The 19926-nt window shown below is 42.6% G+C and overlaps 1 protein-coding gene across 26 annotated transcripts in view; it reads left to right on the top strand.

Moving 5' to 3' along the window:
- LOC112544175 (transmembrane protein 229B) overlaps nt 1–19926 on the top strand; it is a 71412-nt gene that overhangs the window by 13074 nt on the left and 38412 nt on the right. For 5 of the 26 annotated variants that reach the window (XM_075927362.1, XM_075927364.1, XM_075927363.1 and 2 more), the window contains exons 1-2: nt 15460–15821; nt 17299–17540. The exons of 8 other annotated variants lie outside the window; for them this stretch is intronic. The gene's annotated coding sequence lies outside the window, so the exon portion shown is untranslated. Of the gene's footprint in view, nt 1–15259; nt 15350–15398; nt 15822–17298; nt 17541–19926 lie in introns of those variants that run through there. 13 more of the 26 variants (XR_012903493.1, XR_012903492.1, XR_012903490.1 and 10 more) reach the window with 11 other exon arrangements.

The following is a 19926-nucleotide window of genomic DNA, read 5'->3' as shown; positions in this document are numbered from 1 at the left end:
GTCCGGGGTGGGGGTAGGGTCTCTTTAAGCACTGAGCTCAGTTAGCCTCAGGCAGCAGCCCCACACACTTAAGTCCTAACTTGATGCCCTGCCAGCACTGGTTCCGGCCAGCCTTAACTTTGGTTCAGGGTCCACTCAGTGTGGACGCGCTATTTCAAAATAGTTTTTGTGTATAGATGCATTATTTCGAATTAGCTTAATTTGAATTAACTTAATTCAAAATAGTTAACTCGAATTAATGCTGTAGTATAGACATACCCTTAGTTTTCTATCATAACTGGCCCACGGAATTAGTCATGCTCATAGACTATATAGCGTGTGGTTCCTGGCTACCTCAGAAACTTCCATTCCCCCATTACTGTATATTTGCTCACAGTCCCTAGGTCTGAATGTCTGGTTACTGAACATTTTCAGGTTAGGGTTTACTATTCTAGAATACACTTCACTTGCTAATTTAACAAAGCCCAACTCAGTTGATTTTCAGGGCACTCTGTTGGGACCTTGTAGCTTCTGAGGTTTTTGCATGAGCAAGTGATTGTGGGAAAGACATTCCAGGTAAATTCTTGAGGAGGGGAAAGTCTTTTTTTGTGCTTTTGTGTTAGACTACTGTGTATATTTTCTCCTAGTGGCTTGATGGATGCAATGTAAGCTGATCAAAATAACTATATAGTCTGATCCTGCAGTCCTCTCAAAGCCCTGGTCTACACAAGGGAGTTATTTCAAAATAACAAGCAGAGCGTCCACATTATCAAGCACGTTACTTCGAAATAAGGGGCTGGTTATTTTTAAATAACTCCTGCTTTCTACGAGGAATAATGCTTATTTCAAAATAGCTATTTCGAAATTGCGGTAGTGTGGATGCTCTACTGCTGCTATTTCAGAATAATTACTCTGAGAGTCATTCAAAGTAATTACTCCCCAGTGCTTCCCAGGACTCTAAGGCAAGATAGCATGCCTACGTTAAGGGGGCCTGCTTTGTACTAATTTTGAGGCTTCCCTGTAGTGGGGACGCACTATTTCAAAATAGTTATTTTGGGAGTTATTTCAAAATAAGTTATTTTGAAATAATTTCCTAGTGTAGACATGCCCAAAGGAACATTACCCAATAAAGCTTTTAATTGGCAGCCCACTGGCACAGGGACTGCAATCTGGAGAATAATTGTGAAATACTTTGAAATCCACCAGGATGAGATCAGCTAATAAGAAATACCAAGTTAATTAAGACAGTAAGGTATGGTAATTCTATAGTGCCATAGGACTTCACTGTAGTCACTTATGTCTACACTTGATTCCTCCTTTGAGGGAAGAATGCAAATGTAGACATCCAAAATTGCAAATGAAGTGGGGATTTAAATATCCCATGCTTCATTTGCATGATCACTGACTGCCGCTTTTCCCCAATAGCGTTATTTCGGGACATCAAACTCGGTCCCCACAGGGTTATTTCGAGAGAAAACCTTTCTCTCGAAATAACCCTTAAATCTAATTTTTTGAGGAGTAAGGGTTATTTCGAGGGAAGGGTTTTCTCTCGAAATAACCCCGCGGGGACCAAGTTTGATGTCCCGAAATAGCACTATTGCGGAAAAGCGGCAGTCCACGATTATGCAAATGAAGTGCAGGATATTTAAATCCCACTTGATTTGCAATTTCAGATCTCTACATTTGCATTCTTCCCTCGAAGGAGAAATCGAGTGTAGACCTACCCAAAGACGGTAGGGAGAGTATTCATCCCCTCCCACTCCATTCCAAAGCCTTTGCTGCATGGGGTAAAGGAGAATATCTGTTATTTATGAATAGCATGGAGGCTATCCTATGCAGTTGAACTGTTCAGATGCCAACCTGTAGAGGATAGCGGTAGATGAGGAAAAGCAAACAGAGGGAATTCGCTTGGTAGCCATCCGAGAGGTGCTAAGATGAGTGCTAAATTAAGATGGTTGTGTTGTGAGCTGGTGGAGTGAATATCCTAGTGTCTGCTGTGATCATTTGTTCAGCTGTAGCTAGTTACAGGCACTATTTGACCATGTGTGTGTTTGTTTGTTTGCTTGAAAAGTGTAATTTTGGTGCTTTGTTCCAGCTGGGCCTTGAGTAGTTGATTGGAGGGAATGCTTTGAGCCGGGTCAACTGTTTTGAGCCAGCAGCCTTATAAAAAAATAGTCATTTATGAACTGAGCGAATGGCGAACTGAGGGAGTTTGCCAGAGGGGGGAGTTCTCTCAAGAGTTTTTTTGCCTTTCAGAGTTCTGTGAACAGTAAATACAGTATCTGAAGAGGCTCCTAGGAGGACAATATGCATAGTAAGCAATCAGCTGTTGCAATCTGCACAGGATGTGCCATGTTTGTCTTTATCCCAGAGGACAGGAGTGACTTCATCTATAGGAAGTACAAGTCGGTCTTCATATTGGAAGAGAAGGTTAAAGGACTATTTAGCATCTACCCTATGTTGCATCAGAAACAATTAAGACTTTCTGGATAGAAGTCAGCGTTTGGTACTGCAGGTACAGCATGCTAAAAAATCAGAAAGGGCAAAGCAGAGCAGGCAGGAAAATTGGCAGCATGTGACCTTCAGAAGAGGAAAGCTTGTGGCAATTGGGGGAGGGTCCGAGACAATTGGAAAAAGGCAAATATAGTGCCCATCATTCAAAAAGGGAAGAAGGAGGATCAAGGGAACTACAAACCATTCAGCCTCACTTCAGTCCCATGAAAAATTATGGAACAGATCCTCAAGGAATCCATTTTGAAGCATTTGGAGGAGAGGAAGGTGATCAGGAATGGTCCACATGGATTCACCATGGGCAAGTCAGGCCCAACCTAATTGCCTTATATGATGAGATAGCTGGCTCTGTGGATACGGGGAAAGCAGTGGGCAAGATATACCTTGAATTTAGCATAAAAATAACAAGGACTCCGGTGACACCTTAAAGATTTATTTGGGCATAAGCTTTTGTGGGCAAAGACCCCTTCATTAGATAGGACTTTTCATTGTTTTTGCAGATACAGACTACCATGGCTGCTTCTCTGATACTAGTCTCCCATAGTATTCTTGACAGCAAATGAAAGAAGTGTAGCTTGGATGAATGGACTAGGTGGATAGAAGGCTGGCTGGATCATCAAACTTAATGGCTAGTGATTAATGGCTCGATGTCTAGTTGGCAGCTGGTATCAAGCAGAGTGTACCACGGGTTGGTTCTGGGGCCAATTTTATTCAACATCTTCATTAATGATTTGGATGATGGGTTGGATTGCACCCTCATCAAGTTTGCAGATGACACAGATCTGTCCGTGAGTAAGCGACCAGGGAGTGTTGTGAACAGGGGCAGCTAACAGGGAGTTTCGAGAGGGAGTTCTGAAGGGGAGTTGGAAGGGGGTGAGATACACTTGCTATTCTTTAAAACTTTTACACTAAACTAAAAACAAAACTTCCTGATTTAAATAAAAACCCTGTCAATAATCTAATTAGCTGTAGGAGAGAATGCAGGCAGATGCTCAGCAGCAGAGAGGGGGCTATCATATGAAATTAATAGGCAGCAGGTTTAAAACAAAAAAAAGGAAGTTTTTCTTCACTCAGCATACAGTAATCTTATGGAACTCCTTGCTGGAGGATGCGGTGAAGGATAGAACTTTAACAGGGTTCAAAAAAGAGCTAGATAGATTCATGGAGGTTAGGTCCATTAATGGCTAGTAACCAGGATGGGTAGGAATGGTATCCCTACTCTCTGTTTCTCTGGAGGAGGGTGACAAGGGAGGGATCATGTGAGGATTACCTGTTGTGATCTCTCCCTCTGGGGCATCTGGTATTTGCCACTGCCACCAGATAGGATACTGGGCTGGAAAGACCATTAGTCTGACCCAGTATGGCAGTTCTTATGTTCTTATGACACCAAGCTGGGGGGTGAGGTATATAGGCTGGAGGAAAGGAATAGGGTCCAGAGTGACCTAGACAAATTGGAAGATTGGGCCAACAGAAATCTAAGGTTCAATAAGGACAAGTGCATAGTCCTGCACTTAAGACGGAAGAATCCCAAACACTGCTACAGGCTGAGGACTGACTGGCTAAGCAGCAGTTCTTCAGAAAAGGCCTTGGAAATTATGTAGATGAGAAGCTGGATATGAGTCAAAAGCATGCCTTTGTTGCCAAGGCTAACAGTATTAGTAGGAGCATTGCCAACAGATCGAGGGAAGTGATTATTTCCCCCTATTCGGCACTGGTGAGGCCACATCTGGAGTATTGTGTCCAGTTTAGGTCCCCCACTACAGAAAGGATGTGGACAAATTGGAGAGAGTCCAGTGGAGGGCAATGAAAATGATTAGGAGATGGCCACCTGACTTGAGGAGAGGCAGAGGGAACTGGGCTTATTTAGGCTACGTCTAGACTGCAAGCCTCTTTCGAAAGAGGCTTTTTCAAAAGATACTTTCGAAAAAGCCTCTTTCAAAAAAGAGCATCTAGACAACAACCAGTACTTTGGAAAAAGCAAGCCTCTTTTTTGAAAGAGAATACCCAGGCAGACTGGATGTTCTCTTTCAAAAAGCACAGTTTGCATTACATAGCACCTTTTTTTGAAAGAGCATTTTTGAAAAAAGGCGTTATTCCTTGTAAAACGAGGTTTACCTCAGTCAAAAAAACTGCCGCGTTCTTTCAATTTACTTTCAAAAGAACTTGGCAGCAGTCTAGACACAGGTAAAAATTTTTCGAAAAAAAGGCCACTTTTTTCGAAAAAGCCTGCAGTCCAGATACACCCTTAGTCTGCAGAAGAGGGGGGATTTAATAGCAGTTTCAACTATCTGAAGGAGGGTTCCAAAGATGATGGAGACAGGCTGTTTAGTAGTGACAGATGAGAGAACGAGGAGCAATGGTCTCAAGTTGCAATGGGGGAGTCTAGGTTGAATATTAGGAAAATTTGTTTCCCTAGGAGGGTGGTGAAGCACTGGAATGGGTTACCTAGGGAGGCTGGTGGAATCTTTGTCTGTAGAGGTTTATAAAGCCAGGCTTAACAAAGCCCTGGCTAGCATGATTCAGTTGAGATTGCACTGCTTTGAGTGGATGGCCTCCTGAGGTCTCTTCCAACCCTAGTCTTCTATGATTCTATGTATAAAATAAGTTATTGAAACAGTATGATAATATACAGTTTGGAGACTGACCTTTCATTCAACTACATACACAGTCCTCTTGTGAACTGATTATGCTTTGGAAAAAAGACCCGAGACTTGACTTTGACATTGTGAGGTATTAGTGATCACCATAAAGGTAATAAAAGGCATGATTCTTTTGCAGATTTGCTAGAATCTGATCAATTTTCAAAGATAAAGTCAGTAAGTGGAAGGCTTCCATTTCTAAAAATACTGCACAGATACTGACTTGCATCTGTTCCTCAAGCACAGACACTGAATTACACTTGGTACTCACAAGGGGTGCTCTATTAATTTTTGTGATTGTTGTTACTCTAAGTTTAAGTCTGTGGGGCTATGTTTACACTGCAGGTATATGTCGGCAGAGGGTATGCTAATGAAGCACTCATTAGCATTTGTTGCACTGTTATTTGCATATCCCTGCCGATGCTTTTTGCACAAAAGGTTTTTGTGCAAAAACAAACCATGTAGACAGGTCCGTATTGCGCAAAAAAACCCCTTTTGTGCAAGATTCCCTTATGCATCAAAAAAGGAGGTATACAGGATCTTGTGCAAAAGGGGATTTTTGCACAAAATGGACCCGTCTACACTGCTTGTTTTTGCGCAAAAACGTCTTGTGCAAAAAGAATCAGCAGAGATATAAAAATGACAGTGTGACAAATGCTAATGAGTGCTTCATTAGCATACTCTTTGCTGACAAATACCTGCCGTGTAGATTTAGCCTGTGTGTTACTCCATTTTTTTAGCTAAATTCCAGGGACAGGAACGAGAGAGGGTGTCACATTCTGACAGGAGAGACATACTTTTCATATTTTTATACTTAAGATACCAGTGAAGGAAATTATACAAAAACCAAGTTCTTATAGAGGAATGACAACAGTTAGAATTTCCTTTTGATGGACCAGGGATGAGAAATGTAGAGAGTAGTACAGAACTGTAGTATGTACCAAAACTGGCACTTACCGAGTGTCTTTCATCATAGAATTGCAGTATTCATTATCAATCTTAACAAAGCTGCACCATATTGCTGTAGGTAGGTATTATCAGTCCCATTTTACAGATAGGTAAACATAGCAGATACATTATTTGACTGAGAACACACAGCCAGTGGAAGAGGAATAAAATCCAGGAATCTCCTAAAGTATAGATCTGTGTTGTAACCATTAAACTCTGTTACCAGTAAAGAGATTAAATGGGTTATTTGTGGCTGCATTTCTTTTTTGATTGGATGAAGCAACATAAGAATGAGAAATGATTATGTGACAATGAAATCTAAAAGTGTATATGACACTTGGGAAAAGGTACTCAGACAAGTTGCTAGGCAACAGTGTCCTGCCTTTGATTACCAATCAGCCCATGAGAATTTTTTCTGATGATGTAGAATAGTGATAGAAATGTAGCCGTGTTAGTCCTGTATTTTGTTTCCGATGATGTAATTTTGTACCCTGGTCTGTGATAGAGCACGTGTGGGTTGAGTTTTGTAAAAACTGGTCACTTTTATCTAATGAACACCCTTGCTCTCATCTTGCTAAACTAATTTTATTTTAAAGACACACACTATCAAGTCAAGTTTTACCTCAGATTTAAATTTGGTAACTTAAAGGGTTTTTAAAAAATAAAACCTAAGATCAATAGAAATGTTTTGGTTGTTTTAAAACAATTCAAAAGGAAAGTTTATAAATAACTATTCCTTCCTACGGTGTTTGTAATCCAAACATTGCAGCATTGTGCAGGTGCCTGATAGCATAAATATGAAACAAATATGAAACTCACATTCTGTGTTTATTTTCATTGTTGAACAAAGAAAAAATTAAAAAGTGAACAATATAATCAGCAAAAAAGGTAATAAGAATTTAATAACCTAAGACCTTTTAAATGGCACAGGAAAATGATTATTTTTAACTGTTGATTTTTTTTTAGACGAGCTATGTCCTGTGTATGAAAACAGTTGTAGTCTAATTTTTTTAAACTTCTCTATTAGTCCAAATGCAGGAGAAGTCAGATTTTGCTCCTGGCAGCAAATAGCCAAGGAAATATTTGAAGACATTATAATTCTTCTTCAATGATGTAGGCATCTTCAAAGTTTGTGGGATGGCAATGAGGGAATTACAAAGAAATGTTATATTCTGAAACTCTACTATTGTGATTTCCAAGGCTTTGCCTGAAGTTTTCCCTTGGGCTACTGTTGTAGCATTTAAGGAAAAGAATAACTCGTGCATAGCATTTAAGATGGTTTACTTTCATAATTTGCATCTAGAAGCATCTAGTTGTCATTCATACAGACTTGGCTTGAAATGTACAGTAGAGCAATTGTTCCCTTTGGGAGGTGGGAAATGCGTGGGAAATTTGCAGATTCTAATTCAGGACTTTCATAGGGAAAACTCAGTTGTGAATATGAGCTCATGTTTTGCCTACTAATCTAGGTTCACAAAAGTTCAGTTCCTTGCTGGTTGGTGTACGGTTTTGTAAAGGCATATGAATAACTGTGGATGTGTAATACACTGTGATACAGCACTTCCAACCATATTTTCAATATAGAGTGGTTTGACTTTCCAAGAACAGAGCTGGGAGCTAGGAATTCCTGGTTTCTGTTTCCAATGTTGTCACTAACTCACTGAGAAACCTTGGGCAAGTCACACAACCTCTCTGTGACTACATTTCTTGATTGTAAAATGGAACTTAGTACTGTATCACTGGACTGTTGTATGTATTGATTAGTTAATAAGTTTTGCAAAGCACTTTGAAGAAAAGTTCAAAGTAGTAAATGAACCAAAATACGGGGGGAAAAAAACACGAAAGAAATACAGAAACTCCCACTGCCAGGTCAAGAATTGACTCCCTTTTTGTTTGGTTACTGCATGTATTCTTATCTTGTGAACAGTACAAGTGGTTAATCCTAGGAACATGCTCTCCCAGGCTTTGTCTACGCTGGGAATATTAGTGCCTGTTTTACAGCAACTGCCAGCAGTAATGCATCAGTGCAAGTGATAACAACAATTCAAGTGTGAGCAGGGGAGCATATGAGGACATATGCAAGCATCTGCATATGCTTTACAATATAGTCTAATATTCTGTTTCTCAAATATTATTTTTAATTCAAATGTGGAAACACACTTGTGCTTAAGGCCATACAGACTGTATTGTAATGCAGCTGCGTTATTTTAGTGAAAGGAGGAGAGTTGTACTACCTACACCAGTCATCTTAACCTTGTTAAGTTTGTGGAATTTGACACTCTGGGACAGGGCTGAGAGAGTGCCTCCATGGTGTTCCTAATTCAGTTGGGGGCACTTTTACCTGCAATTCAATTCTAACCAATGGCATACCATGGAACATGAGGACAAAATGAGGCTGGAGCTGCAGGTTTTCTTACTCCTGCTCTTGCATCCTGAAATATCAAGACCTATCTTCTTTTTCTTAGTTCTTAAATGGGGATGGGTGTGGTTACAGACAGAGAAAATTGTCTATGGAAATCCAGATATATAGAAGGGAGCTGCCTTCTGCTCTTCCTCCCTCCCACTAACCTAGTTTTCAGAAGGTAAACTTCTGAGCATAATTTTTGTCCCTGATTCTGGGTCAGCTCTGGATCCCATTAAAGTAAATGTTAAAAATCTTAATGTCTTGAATGGAAGTAATGGCCATGACAGTGGGATGCAAAATTGTAAAGAAGAAATCCAGTAGATATAGTATACTTGGATTTTCAGAAAGCCTTTGACAAGGTCCTTCACCAAAGGCTCTTGTGTAAATTACATGGCCATGGGATAAGAGGGAAGGTCCTTTCTTGGATTGAGAACTGGTTAAAAGACAGGAAACAAAGGGTAGAAATAAATGGTAAATTTTCAGATTGGAGAGGGGTAACTAGTGGTGTACCCCAAGGGTCAGTCCTGGGACCAATCCTTTTCAACTTATTCATAAATGATCTGGTGAAAGGGGTAAGCAGTGAGGTAGTAAAGTTTGCAGATGATACAAAACTGTTTAGGATAGTCAAGACAGAAGCAGACTGTGAGGGACTCCAAGAAGATCTCACCAAACTGAGTGATTGGGCAACAAAATGGCAAATGAAAGTTAATGTGGATAAGTGTAAAGTAATGCACATCGGGAGAAATAACCCCAACTATACGTACAGTATGATGGGGGCTAATTTGGCTACGACAAATCAGGAAAGAGATCTTGGAGTTATCATGGACAGTTCTCTGAAAACTTCCACATAGTGTGCAGCGGCGGTCAAAAAGGAAAATAGGATGCTAGGAATTATTAGGAAAGGGATAGAAAATAAGACCCAGAATATCTTACTGCCCCTGTATAAAACTGTGGTACGCCCACATCTTGAATACTGTGTACAGATGTGGTCTCCTCACCTCAAAAAAGATATTTTGGCCTTGGAAAGGGTTCAGAAAAGGGCAACTAAAATGATTAGGGGTTTGGAACGGGTCCCATATGAGGAGAGGTTAAAGTGACTGGGAATTTTTTGAGTTTAGAAAAGAGGAGACTGAGGGGGAATATGATAGAGGTCTATAAAATCATGAGTGGTGTGGAGAGGGCCGATAAAGAAAAGTTATTTATTAGTTCCCTAAATAGAAGAACTAGAGGACACCAAATGAAATTAATGGGGAGAAGGTTTAAAACTAATAAAAGAAAGTTCTTCTTCACACAGCATGTAGTCAACCTGTGGAACTCCTTGCCAGAGGAGGCTGTGAAGGCTAGGACTATAATAGAGTTTAAAGAAAAGCTAGATAATTTCATGGAGGTTAGGTCCATAAAAGGCTATTAGCCAGGGGATAAAATGGTGTCCTTGGCCTCTGTTTGGTCAGAGGCTGGAGAGGGATGGCAGGAGACAAATCGCTTGATCATTGTCTTCGGTTTACCCTCTCTGGGGCATCTGGTGCTGGCCACTGTCGGTAGACAGGATACTGGGCTAGATGGACCTTTGGTCTGACCCAGTACGGCCATTCTTATGTTCTTATGTTCTTATGTAAATCCATCTTATGGCCAAAACTATCAACACTAGTTCCTGAATTTGGGTGTATAAATTGAGATGTGTTGGATCTGATTTTCAGAAGTGTTGAGCAATGCACAGTGGCTTAAGTCAGCTGAACATCAGGCCCAAGGCACCCAAAATAGCTGTTCACTTTTGAAAACGTTGATCTAAATTTTTTGTAAGTTTTTCTTCTGTATGGTGTATCAAAAAACTGACAGTCAGGAACTCTAGGCTATTTGTGTGTACAGGAACTGTTTCCACAGCTAAAACCTACTTCACCTTTAAACAAAATTAAGTGAATGAATTGGAGCCATAGCCATTAGTTTAAGTACAGTACAGGTGGAACCTCTCTAATCTGATACGCTCTGATCCAGCGACACTTGTGGTCTAGCATGATTTTACTTAGCTGGATGTCCACTCTTCATGGGTGTGGCCAAGTTTCCTGCAGTCCCATAAAGTTTGTTTACAGCCACCACTCCTGGCTCTAAGTGTTTTGTGTTGTTATTTAGCTCTAATTTACCCCTAAATGTTTTCTCAGAGCCTAGTAAGCAGTGGAAGCATTGGTAACGCTGCTAGACAATATTGACCTCCTGTGGTTTGGCAGATTCTCGGTTTGGCACCAGTTAGGTCCCAAGGATGTCAGATTAGAGAGGTTTAATGTACAGTGCATTTTCCATAAGAGTGAAAAGTACATTCCCAAACATAGAGGATGGATTTGCATATTGAAGGAGTTCTGAATAACTGCAAGCTTTCTGTTCACATGTTCTTTCTCCTGAATTTTTACAAAATTAATTATGGACTAAAAGACACATCTATCTAAAAATGGTCACAATAGTCTCATTGTTTTGGGAAGCACAGTTTTACATGCTTTCTCTGCATCTCAACCTAATGAAGTTAAATACAAAACACTGTGGCCAACTGAGACAATATATGTAAAATGAAATTAATATACAAATGAAATTTTTAAAAGCATTATAAAATATATAACAATATAAACTAAAGCTAACCCAGTTATAATTGAAAGGCCTTTTCCATATCTGATCTACTAACACAATCTTATTATAATAGCAATATTATTTCTGAAAGATAAGCTTAATTAGATTTAAATCTATCTGAGTAAGTATGAAATGGGTGCCAACTCTGTCTCTCTAATTCCCATGGCATATTGATTTAATTAAATGTTTTTATGCTTATTAGTTATTGTATAAATCGTGGTGAGATTTTTTTTGAGGATCCTTAGTAATTTAATCTGCATTCATCGGAATACTTTTTAGAGCGCCACTGTATAAATTAAAGCTGAAGGTTTTGAAGGAACCTAAGGGAGTTAGCCACACAAATTGCATTGAATTTAAATCCTAAATTAAATAGGCTGGATTTAATTCCATGCATGGACAATTTTTTTCCACAATAAGAGAGCCTTGTTTCTGTTTAGATTAATGCACAAACAGAAGGAAGTTTAATAGGTAGCAGGTGTAAAAAAAAAAGGACGTTTTTCTTCATACAGTGCACAATCTGTGGAACTCTTTGCCAGAGAATGTTGTGAAGACCAGGACTTTAACAAGGTCCAAAAAGAACTAGATAAATTCATAAAGGTTGGGTTAATCAATGGCTATTAGTAAGGATGGGTAGGAATGGTGTCCCTAGCCTGTTTGTCAGAGGCTGGAAATGGATGAGAGGAGAGAGATCATTTGATGATTTCCTGTTCTGTTCACTCCCTCTGGGGCATCTGGCATTGACCACTGTTGGAAGACAGGATACTGGGCTAGATGGACCTTTGGTCTGACCCAGTGTGGCTGTTCTTTTGTAGGATCCAGCTGTATGTATTCTGATACTTAGTGTTTGCCTGCCCATGGAATGTTCCTGATTTAACCAGCAATGAAAAGTAACTTATAATTTCTTACAGGTACTGTCCTATTGCAATCCGGGTCTCTGCCAGCTCTTTAAATAGCTCCCTGCTGGCTTTTGCTGCAGTTCAGCCAGCTCTTTCTGGTGCTGCATACCAGAGTGCACCCACTTACTTTCACCTCTGGATTTAACTCCATGCCCTGGATAATCTTTTTCCACACTAAAAGTGCCTTGTTCCTGTTTAGATTAATGCACAGACAAGGCAGTCTTATTCTGAAATAGGTGTCAGGAACATTCCGGCTGTCTACACTGGGTCACTTATTCTGGAAAAGCAGCCGCTTTTCCAGAATAACTTGCCAGCTGTCTATACTGGCCGCTTGCTTTTCTGGAAAAGCAATGACGATCTACTGTAAAATTGTCAGTGTTTTTCCGGAAAAACTATGCTGCTTCCGTTCGGGCAAAAGTCCTTTTCCGGAAAAACTGTTTCGGAAAAGGGCCAGTGTAGACAGCACAGCAGTCTTTTCTGCAAAAAAGCCCCAATTGCGAAAATGACGATTGGGGCTTTTTTCCGGAAAAGCGTGTCTACATTGGCCACGGACGCTTTTCCGGAAAAGCACTTTTTCCGGAAAAGCATCCTGCCAATGTAGACGCGCTTTTTCCGGAAATACATATAACAGAAAACTGTTCCGTTTTAAGCATTTCCAGAAAAGGGTGCCAGTGTAGACGTAGCCTCCATGTGTAGACAGGCCCTTGGATGGTCATGATATCCTGTAATGATATGTATGCACCGTTCCTAGTACAATGGGACTTGGACTACAAGGGACTACTTCTATACAATTACTACTCGGTAACTTAAGACAACATCACCCATCACATATTAACTGTCATCTCAGTCGCCTTTTGGTTGGGTTTATATTCCTTTGGACAATACAATAGGGGCAACAGACAACTGTAGGGAAAACTACTGAGTTATTACAGGAGAGCTTTGTGCTGATTTTTAGCAAGGATTTATTGTTTATTACTTGGTGTAGGGGGGGAGAGTGGCCTCTCTCTAGCACAGAAGGGGTTAACGCCACTCTTTTCCCCTCCTGCTCTCCCCTGCATCTAACCTCACCATGCCCCTGTGGAGGAAGTGCCAGGGGCAGGGCATGAGGTACAAGAACAGGGTCCTGCAGTCCAGCTCTTTGGGCCAGTTAGGGAAGGAGACAGATATCCTTCCCAGGGAGCTAAGCCCTCAACCAAACCCATGATTGGGAGCAGAAAATAAAAGCAAACCACTGCCCCAGGAGACAGAAGGCCCTGCAGAGAGCCTGCAATAATAGCCCTCTGACTTCAGCACTAAAAGCCAGGTCTCAGCAGCAACAGTGCAATAGGAATTAGCCCAGGATGTATGGCAGCTGCTGCATGTTTCCCTGCTAATCCAGCTGGGACAGCCTGCCATGTCTAGGGCCCTGGGCTGGGACCTGGTGGAGCAGGGTGGGCCCAGATCCCTCTACCCCAGCCTTATCTTGAGATTGGCAATACTGTATAGACTATTTAATTGCTCAGCCCTCACTCAGAGGGCCGTAGCCCAGACTGTTGTTCACTCCTCTCCAGGAGGCCTGAGTGATCAGCTGGCTGGTGGTTTGCTCACACCACTGAAGTATTAAAACCGCTATTTAGGCCATTGTGCAGTTGCAGACTAGGCTGCCTGACAATCTCTGGTGTGCATACTGACTTCCTGCTGCCACCAGAAGGGGTGCCGTACCCTGAGAGACAGGAAGTGCTGCTAGGGTTGCCAGATGGTTTAACAAAAAATACCGAACACCCCTTCCCCTGCCAAAAAAACCCAACCCTACCCAGAAAAAATTCTGTCAAGGAAAAAAAAAAGGGGGGGGGGGAGACCAAAGTTGTTAAGCAAAAGTTTCACCATTCCATCCAGTTTGGCACCTCCCCCTCCCCCTGAGCCAGGCCCCTGCAGCATCCCCCATCCCTATGCACTCACCCCTGCCTCAGAGCCAGGCCCACCTAGTGCCCCTCCATCCCAGTGCACTCATCCGTGCCTCAGACCCAGGCCCCCCTAGTACCTCCCATCCCAGTGCACTCCCCCTCCCCCTGAGGCAGGCATCCCCAGTGTCGGGAGCCCCATACCAATCAAATTTCCCCCTCCCCCCTGCAGAGCCAGGCACGGAGGAACAATTTGACATTTAAAGCGACCGCTCCTGCCACCTGGCCCAGCTGCCTTGGCTTGCATTGTGGAGAGAGGGAGATATCACGTGGCCAGCTCCCGGTCTCTGCTGGTCATGTGGGCCAGAGCAGCATGCGCTCCGCTCCCAGCCCAGCCCGGGACCCCCCTGGCATGGTGCCTGGCAAGTGCCCTCTCTTGCCCCCCTTCTCTAGACTCTGCCGTGCTCCTCACTCCCCTGCCTCCACCAGACGCGGCAGGGGAAAATTGTCCTCACCGGGCTTCCATCCCAGGGAAACAGGAAATACCGGACATTGCACGTGTCTGGTATTTCCTGTTTTTTTTTTCCGGACAGAGTCCACAAATACCAGACTGTTCGGGTGAAAACTGGACACCTGGCAACCCTAAGTGCTGCCCACTGTGCTCTGCTTCCCCATGGCTCCTGCCACCACAGGGAGTGCTGGGCGGGGTGTGACCACTACCGCTATGCAGCACCAGACCCTCCCTGGTGATCTCCAAAGCTGGGTGATGGCGGTCTGGGGTACTGTGGGGCAGAGGGCAGGGCAATGGCAGGAAGGAATGGGGCTTTGGGGCTGATAACGAACAGGCTCCTCAGGCCTGCCGGGAGTCCCGGGCTGGTTTGTGCATTCACTCCCGCCAAGACTGACCCATGGGCTGGGAATTTGAAACCAGTGATCTAAAGGCTGCAACTGAGATTGGGATCCCCTTTGTGCTAGGTGCTTTACAAGAAGTTAGTAAGCATCTGTGGTCCAAGGATCTTACTGTGAAGGACCAGGGACTGCTCAGTAATAATTGATGAATTATTGACTTCCTTAGTGCTAGCCCAGTTAAGCAGATTGATCTTTTGGGTCCTAGCATTGGTAAGCAATGCACAGTAAAAATGTAAGGCTCTGAGCCCAGATGAGGCACTTGTCAGGGAGCTGTGTGTGGAGAACAAACAAAAAATATCTCCTTGGGGTTCTGAAAGAGTTAGGCCTTCCTAAGCACCCAGGGGATCATAAAGCTTTTAGGTAAAAGAGACACATGCATGTTACTCTGCTATTATTTAAACTCTCATTTTATGTTACCTTTGTTCCTACTGTTCAGATCAGACAACACTTTGGTTTTAAAAAATGCTGTTTTTTCACAAGCTCCTGAAGGGAAGACCCGTACGAGCCAATCCCAGTCAGATCTGGTGGGAGTAAGCAGTATCAGAACCATGGGATTCCAGCTTAGGAAAGGTAAAGGCCCGAGACCTAAGACGTGTGTGTGTGGGGGGAGGAGTACTCAGAGACCAGAGAAGGGGTGTGAGGTGCAGGTGGTCCTGCATCCGTGGCACTTAGAATCTAAAAAGATGAAATGACAGATAAAGGGGAAAACAGAGGCACAGAGTTGAAGTGACTTGCTCAAGGTTACGCTGCAGGTCAGTGGCAGGGCACTCAATAGAACTCTGGTTTCCTGAGTTCCAGTCCCATGCCCTACCCACTGGACCATGCTGCCTCTGGTTTTCTTTCTCTGTTTTTGCATCACATTGTTCTGGTCACTCATAATTAGTTGCTTAAACATAGTGTGGTAATCATACCACATCATAATGTTAATACATCACAAACAGGTGAAGTCAGAGCCAATAAAAATAAGCCCAGCAAACAGTAGCTAGGGTCTGAAGGAAAACAGCAGGTGACAAATGGAATAGCTTGAGGATAAAGCACAGAGGTATGTCAGAAGATCTAGATTCTGTTCCTGGCTCAGCAAAAGAGTTGATGCATAATATCAATGCTTGATTCACTATTGTGTTTCTCCAGTTTGACAGTAGTATAAGTCTATTGGGCTCAATTCACCAGAGCTCTGTGTCTTATGTAGTCATTTACACTAGTTGCAGAGTGGGTGTAAATCAGCATGGTGGATGATCACCATCAACTTTAGGTGCCAGGCAGCACTGCTTGACAGCAGTGTAACAATCCACAACCCCTGTGGTGCTTATGTGGAATGCTTGGTAGAGCTGTAGTGTGCATTGTGCATCTAAAATGAGAGATGATCTGATTGGTACAACCTGCAGCAGTTCAAGCATTTGTTGCCCCAATGTGGACCAGTTTTCATTAATTGCTCCTGGTACTTCAATATTTCATGGCCTGCTTTATCTTATATTATCACTCTGTCCATAATTAGGCAATTCCCCTAATATCTCCATGTGGAATACAGTATATGCAATTCACATTAGGCATGTTAGTGTGTAGTCATTTACACAATTAACTGATAAGCCTGGGTTCACCCTCCCCAAATAGCATGAGCATGGGGGAGATGTGGAGGCAGGCAGGAGTTGGTACATGTGGAAAGCCAGCTTTTAAACTGCCCTCCCCCCCGTGTGCAAACATATAACCGCTGAAAAATTCTGTAGTTACATGTTTACAAAAATGAATGTTTTCTAACATCCTTAATTCACATGGACCCAATTCTCCATTCTTCCTTGGATTGTCAGCTGTCCCTTTGGGGCTCATTCTGAGTGGTTCCTTCAAAGGATCTTTGGCTCTGACATTGTTCACTCCTACTACTGGGGGAAATCCTGCCCAAATTGAGACTGTGACATCCCTTAACTTCCCAACCTCTCTGGTACCCCATGGATACTTCTTTAGTTAACAATTCATTTTACATTGCACAGCTGGACTGCATTGTCCAGCTGAATTTGTAGATGGGGACTGGGTGATTCTCATAGATCCCTGTCAGCTGGGGAGGGACAGAGATATGGTTGATTGCTTAAAGTTATCCATGTCAGCATTTCTGCAATGTAAGCTGCTGCCTGGGGCTCCAAATGTGATCCTGCTGTCCTTTGCTCAGCTGAACTGTAAAGTTCAGGCCAGCATTGTAGCAAGGTTACAATAAACCAGGTGTCAGCAGGGATCCTCAGAAAGCTGCTAGTGGACTGAGCTGTTGGAAAAAAACCAAGTGTTGTGTTAATGAAGATGCTGTGAGCAAGGTTATTAAAAAAAGCTGGTGTGAGTAGTGCAGGTGCTGCTTATCGCTTGCCCTCAAGAACCATCAAAGGAAGCACAGACATCTCCCATTACTGTTAAAACAAAAATCAAGCACCGTGTGGGCATAAAAAAACAACAAAACAAACTGGAGATATTGGCAGCTGAACAAGGCTATGAATTATTCATCCCTCAAATGCCTCCTGTGTGTTCCATCCATTTAGGCTTCTCTGAGTTCTAGTCACTGAATATGCAGACGGATCTGCTTCCAAAGCCACGGGGACAAAACCCTACAGACTGTGATTGCCACTTCTCTCAGCTTGTCCTCCAGTAAGCTGTGTCTCTTGCAATGTTATGGTGACATTTCCCAGGCCAAGAAAGGTATTGTACGATCTTTGCTCCTTCTGCAAGCAGTGCTGTTAGGAAGCAGTGCCACTCAGCAAAATTAGGAGCAGCTGTTTTCTGGGTGAGTAATTGAGCTGGGGCTAAGGTGGGGCTAAGCTGGGAAGTCCATTTCCTACAAGGAGGTGTATGTGATGGGCTATTGGGCAGTGGCTCTTTGTTTTGGGAGGGGACTCTGTACCTTGAACACAAGTTTATGCCAAGTGGTCTCTTGTGAGTCCATGTTAGAAAACAGTGCAGGTGTTCCCTGCCAAAAGTTCCTAAGACATGAAAGAGGATTTTTCCCAGCCTGGCCTGTCTTGCTGGAAGAGAAGATGTTAAATGGCTATGGCACAGCCTGTGTGAAATGAGCTGGTTGTTTCAGCTCATTTGCTACTGCGCAATTGGCCACATCATGTTTGGCAACTTTGTTGGAATCACCGGTCTAGAGAGTCTGATTTCCCCTCCTGCCCACACAGAAGATCCGGTTGGGTCTGGAGTGAGGGGTTTTTGGCAGAGCAGAATGAGGGAAGGCTGAACTGAGGAGAAAAAAGGGCTTTAATTTCCAGGGCTGTCAATGTGGTACCTGTTCCTACTAAGCACATCATTTGTATATTAGGCTGCAGAGACCTTTCCTCTAATTCACTCATTCCTTGCTGCTGGTTTATGCTAAGAACCCCTCCAACCACTCTTTTCATCATCATCCTGCCCCTGTTACAGCTCTGGCATTTACGGCTCTGATGAAAGCACTCCATTAGCTCTGGTCAAAGGAGGCTGCCAATTAGATTAATCAACATTCATCCATCTCTTCTCCACATCCCTCAGAATTCCTATTGGCCCCGAAGGGTTTGTCCCAGCTTGCAGACAGTCAGACTCCTTCAGGGCATGTCTACACACTAGCATTATTTTGGAATAACGGACGTTTCTCTCATTCCAAAATAACATAGTGTGCATCTACATAGCAAGCCCGTTATTTTGAAATAAATTTGAAATAACGTGCTTCTTACTCTGACTTCATGCTTCTTACTCTGTAAACCTCATTGTATGAGGAAAAAGGGAAGTCAGAGGAAGAGTGCTCCACCTCGAAATAAGTGCTGTGTAGATGGGCCCAAATTTGAAATAAGCAAATGGTGTAGCTCAAGTCGCATAGCTTATTTCAAGCTTAGCCCTGTTTTACAGACATGCCCTCAGATGGCTTTCCCCTCACTGTAATCGCAGCAGCTCTAGAGATGACTGGCCACTTATGGCAGGAATTAACCCCCATGCATGTCGTGTGCTTTTTGTGATATCTACCATCTTAAGTAATAGAGATGCAGCCGTGTTAGTCTGGTCAAGCTGAAACAAAAGACAGAACGATGTAGCACTTTAAAGACTAACAAGATGGTTTATTAGGTGATGAGCTTTAGTTGGCCAGATCCACTTTCTCCGATCAATTTGTGAAGAAAATTGGCACAACTATTTATACCAAAGTGATACAATAAAAAAAATGAACGCATGTGAAATTGACAACTCAAATTTTAGAACAGAGTGGAAGTGAGGGGGGAAGGTTAGTATCTGTGAGGTAATAACATTAGGGGTGATAATAGGGGAAGTTTCTGTGAGGTAATGACATTGGGGTGATAATTGGGGAAGCTATCTTTGTTCTGGGTGAGATAATTAGAGTCTTTGTTTAGACCCCTACATAAAGTGTCAAATTTAAGCATGAATGACAATTCTGAATCTTCTCTTTGAAGTCTGGAGTTAAAGTCTCTTTGAAGCAATATGCATGTTTTAAGGTCATTGAGAGAATAGTCAGTCTGGATGAAATGGCAAGCAACAGCTTTCTCTCTGTGAGAGAGCCTGATGTCTGTTTTATGTGCATTGATTCTTTGGCGAAGTGTCTGAGAAGTTTGTCCAATGTACATAGCAGACGGACACTTTAGGCACATGATGTCATAAATTATATTTCTGGATGAACAGGAATATGTGTTCTTGATCTTGTAATAGGCATGGTTAGGTCCAATAATGGTGTCAGCAGAGTATATATGTGGACAAAGCTGGCACCGGGGTTTGTTGCCAGGGAAAGTTCCAGGGTTGGTATTAGTGTGGTATGTCCTGTAGTTGTAGGTAAGAATCATCCTGAGGTTAGGTGGTTGTCTATAGGAGACTATGGGTCTGTCTCCCAGAGCCTCTCGGAGGGTAGTATCCTGTTCCAGTATAGGTTGTAGTTTATTAATAATGCGTTGGACGGGTTTAAGTTAGAGGCTATAGGTGATGACAAGTGGTGTTCTATTGTTGGTTTTCTTGGGTCTGTCTTGAAGTAGATGGTTTCTGGGTATTCGTCTGGCTCTTTCAATTTGTTTTTTTTATTTCTCTGGGTGGGTAATTGAGGTTTATAAATGCTTGGTAGAAATCCTGAAGTTTCTGGTCTCTGTCAGTGGGATTAGAGAAGATGCAATTGTATCTAAGGGCTTGGCTATAGATGATGGATC

Source organism: Pelodiscus sinensis, chromosome 4, assembly GCF_049634645.1.
Source record: "Pelodiscus sinensis isolate JC-2024 chromosome 4, ASM4963464v1, whole genome shotgun sequence".
In the NCBI taxonomy this organism is placed as follows: Eukaryota; Metazoa; Chordata; order Testudines; family Trionychidae; genus Pelodiscus; species Pelodiscus sinensis.
This window is presented reverse-complemented; position numbering and strand designations above follow the sequence as displayed.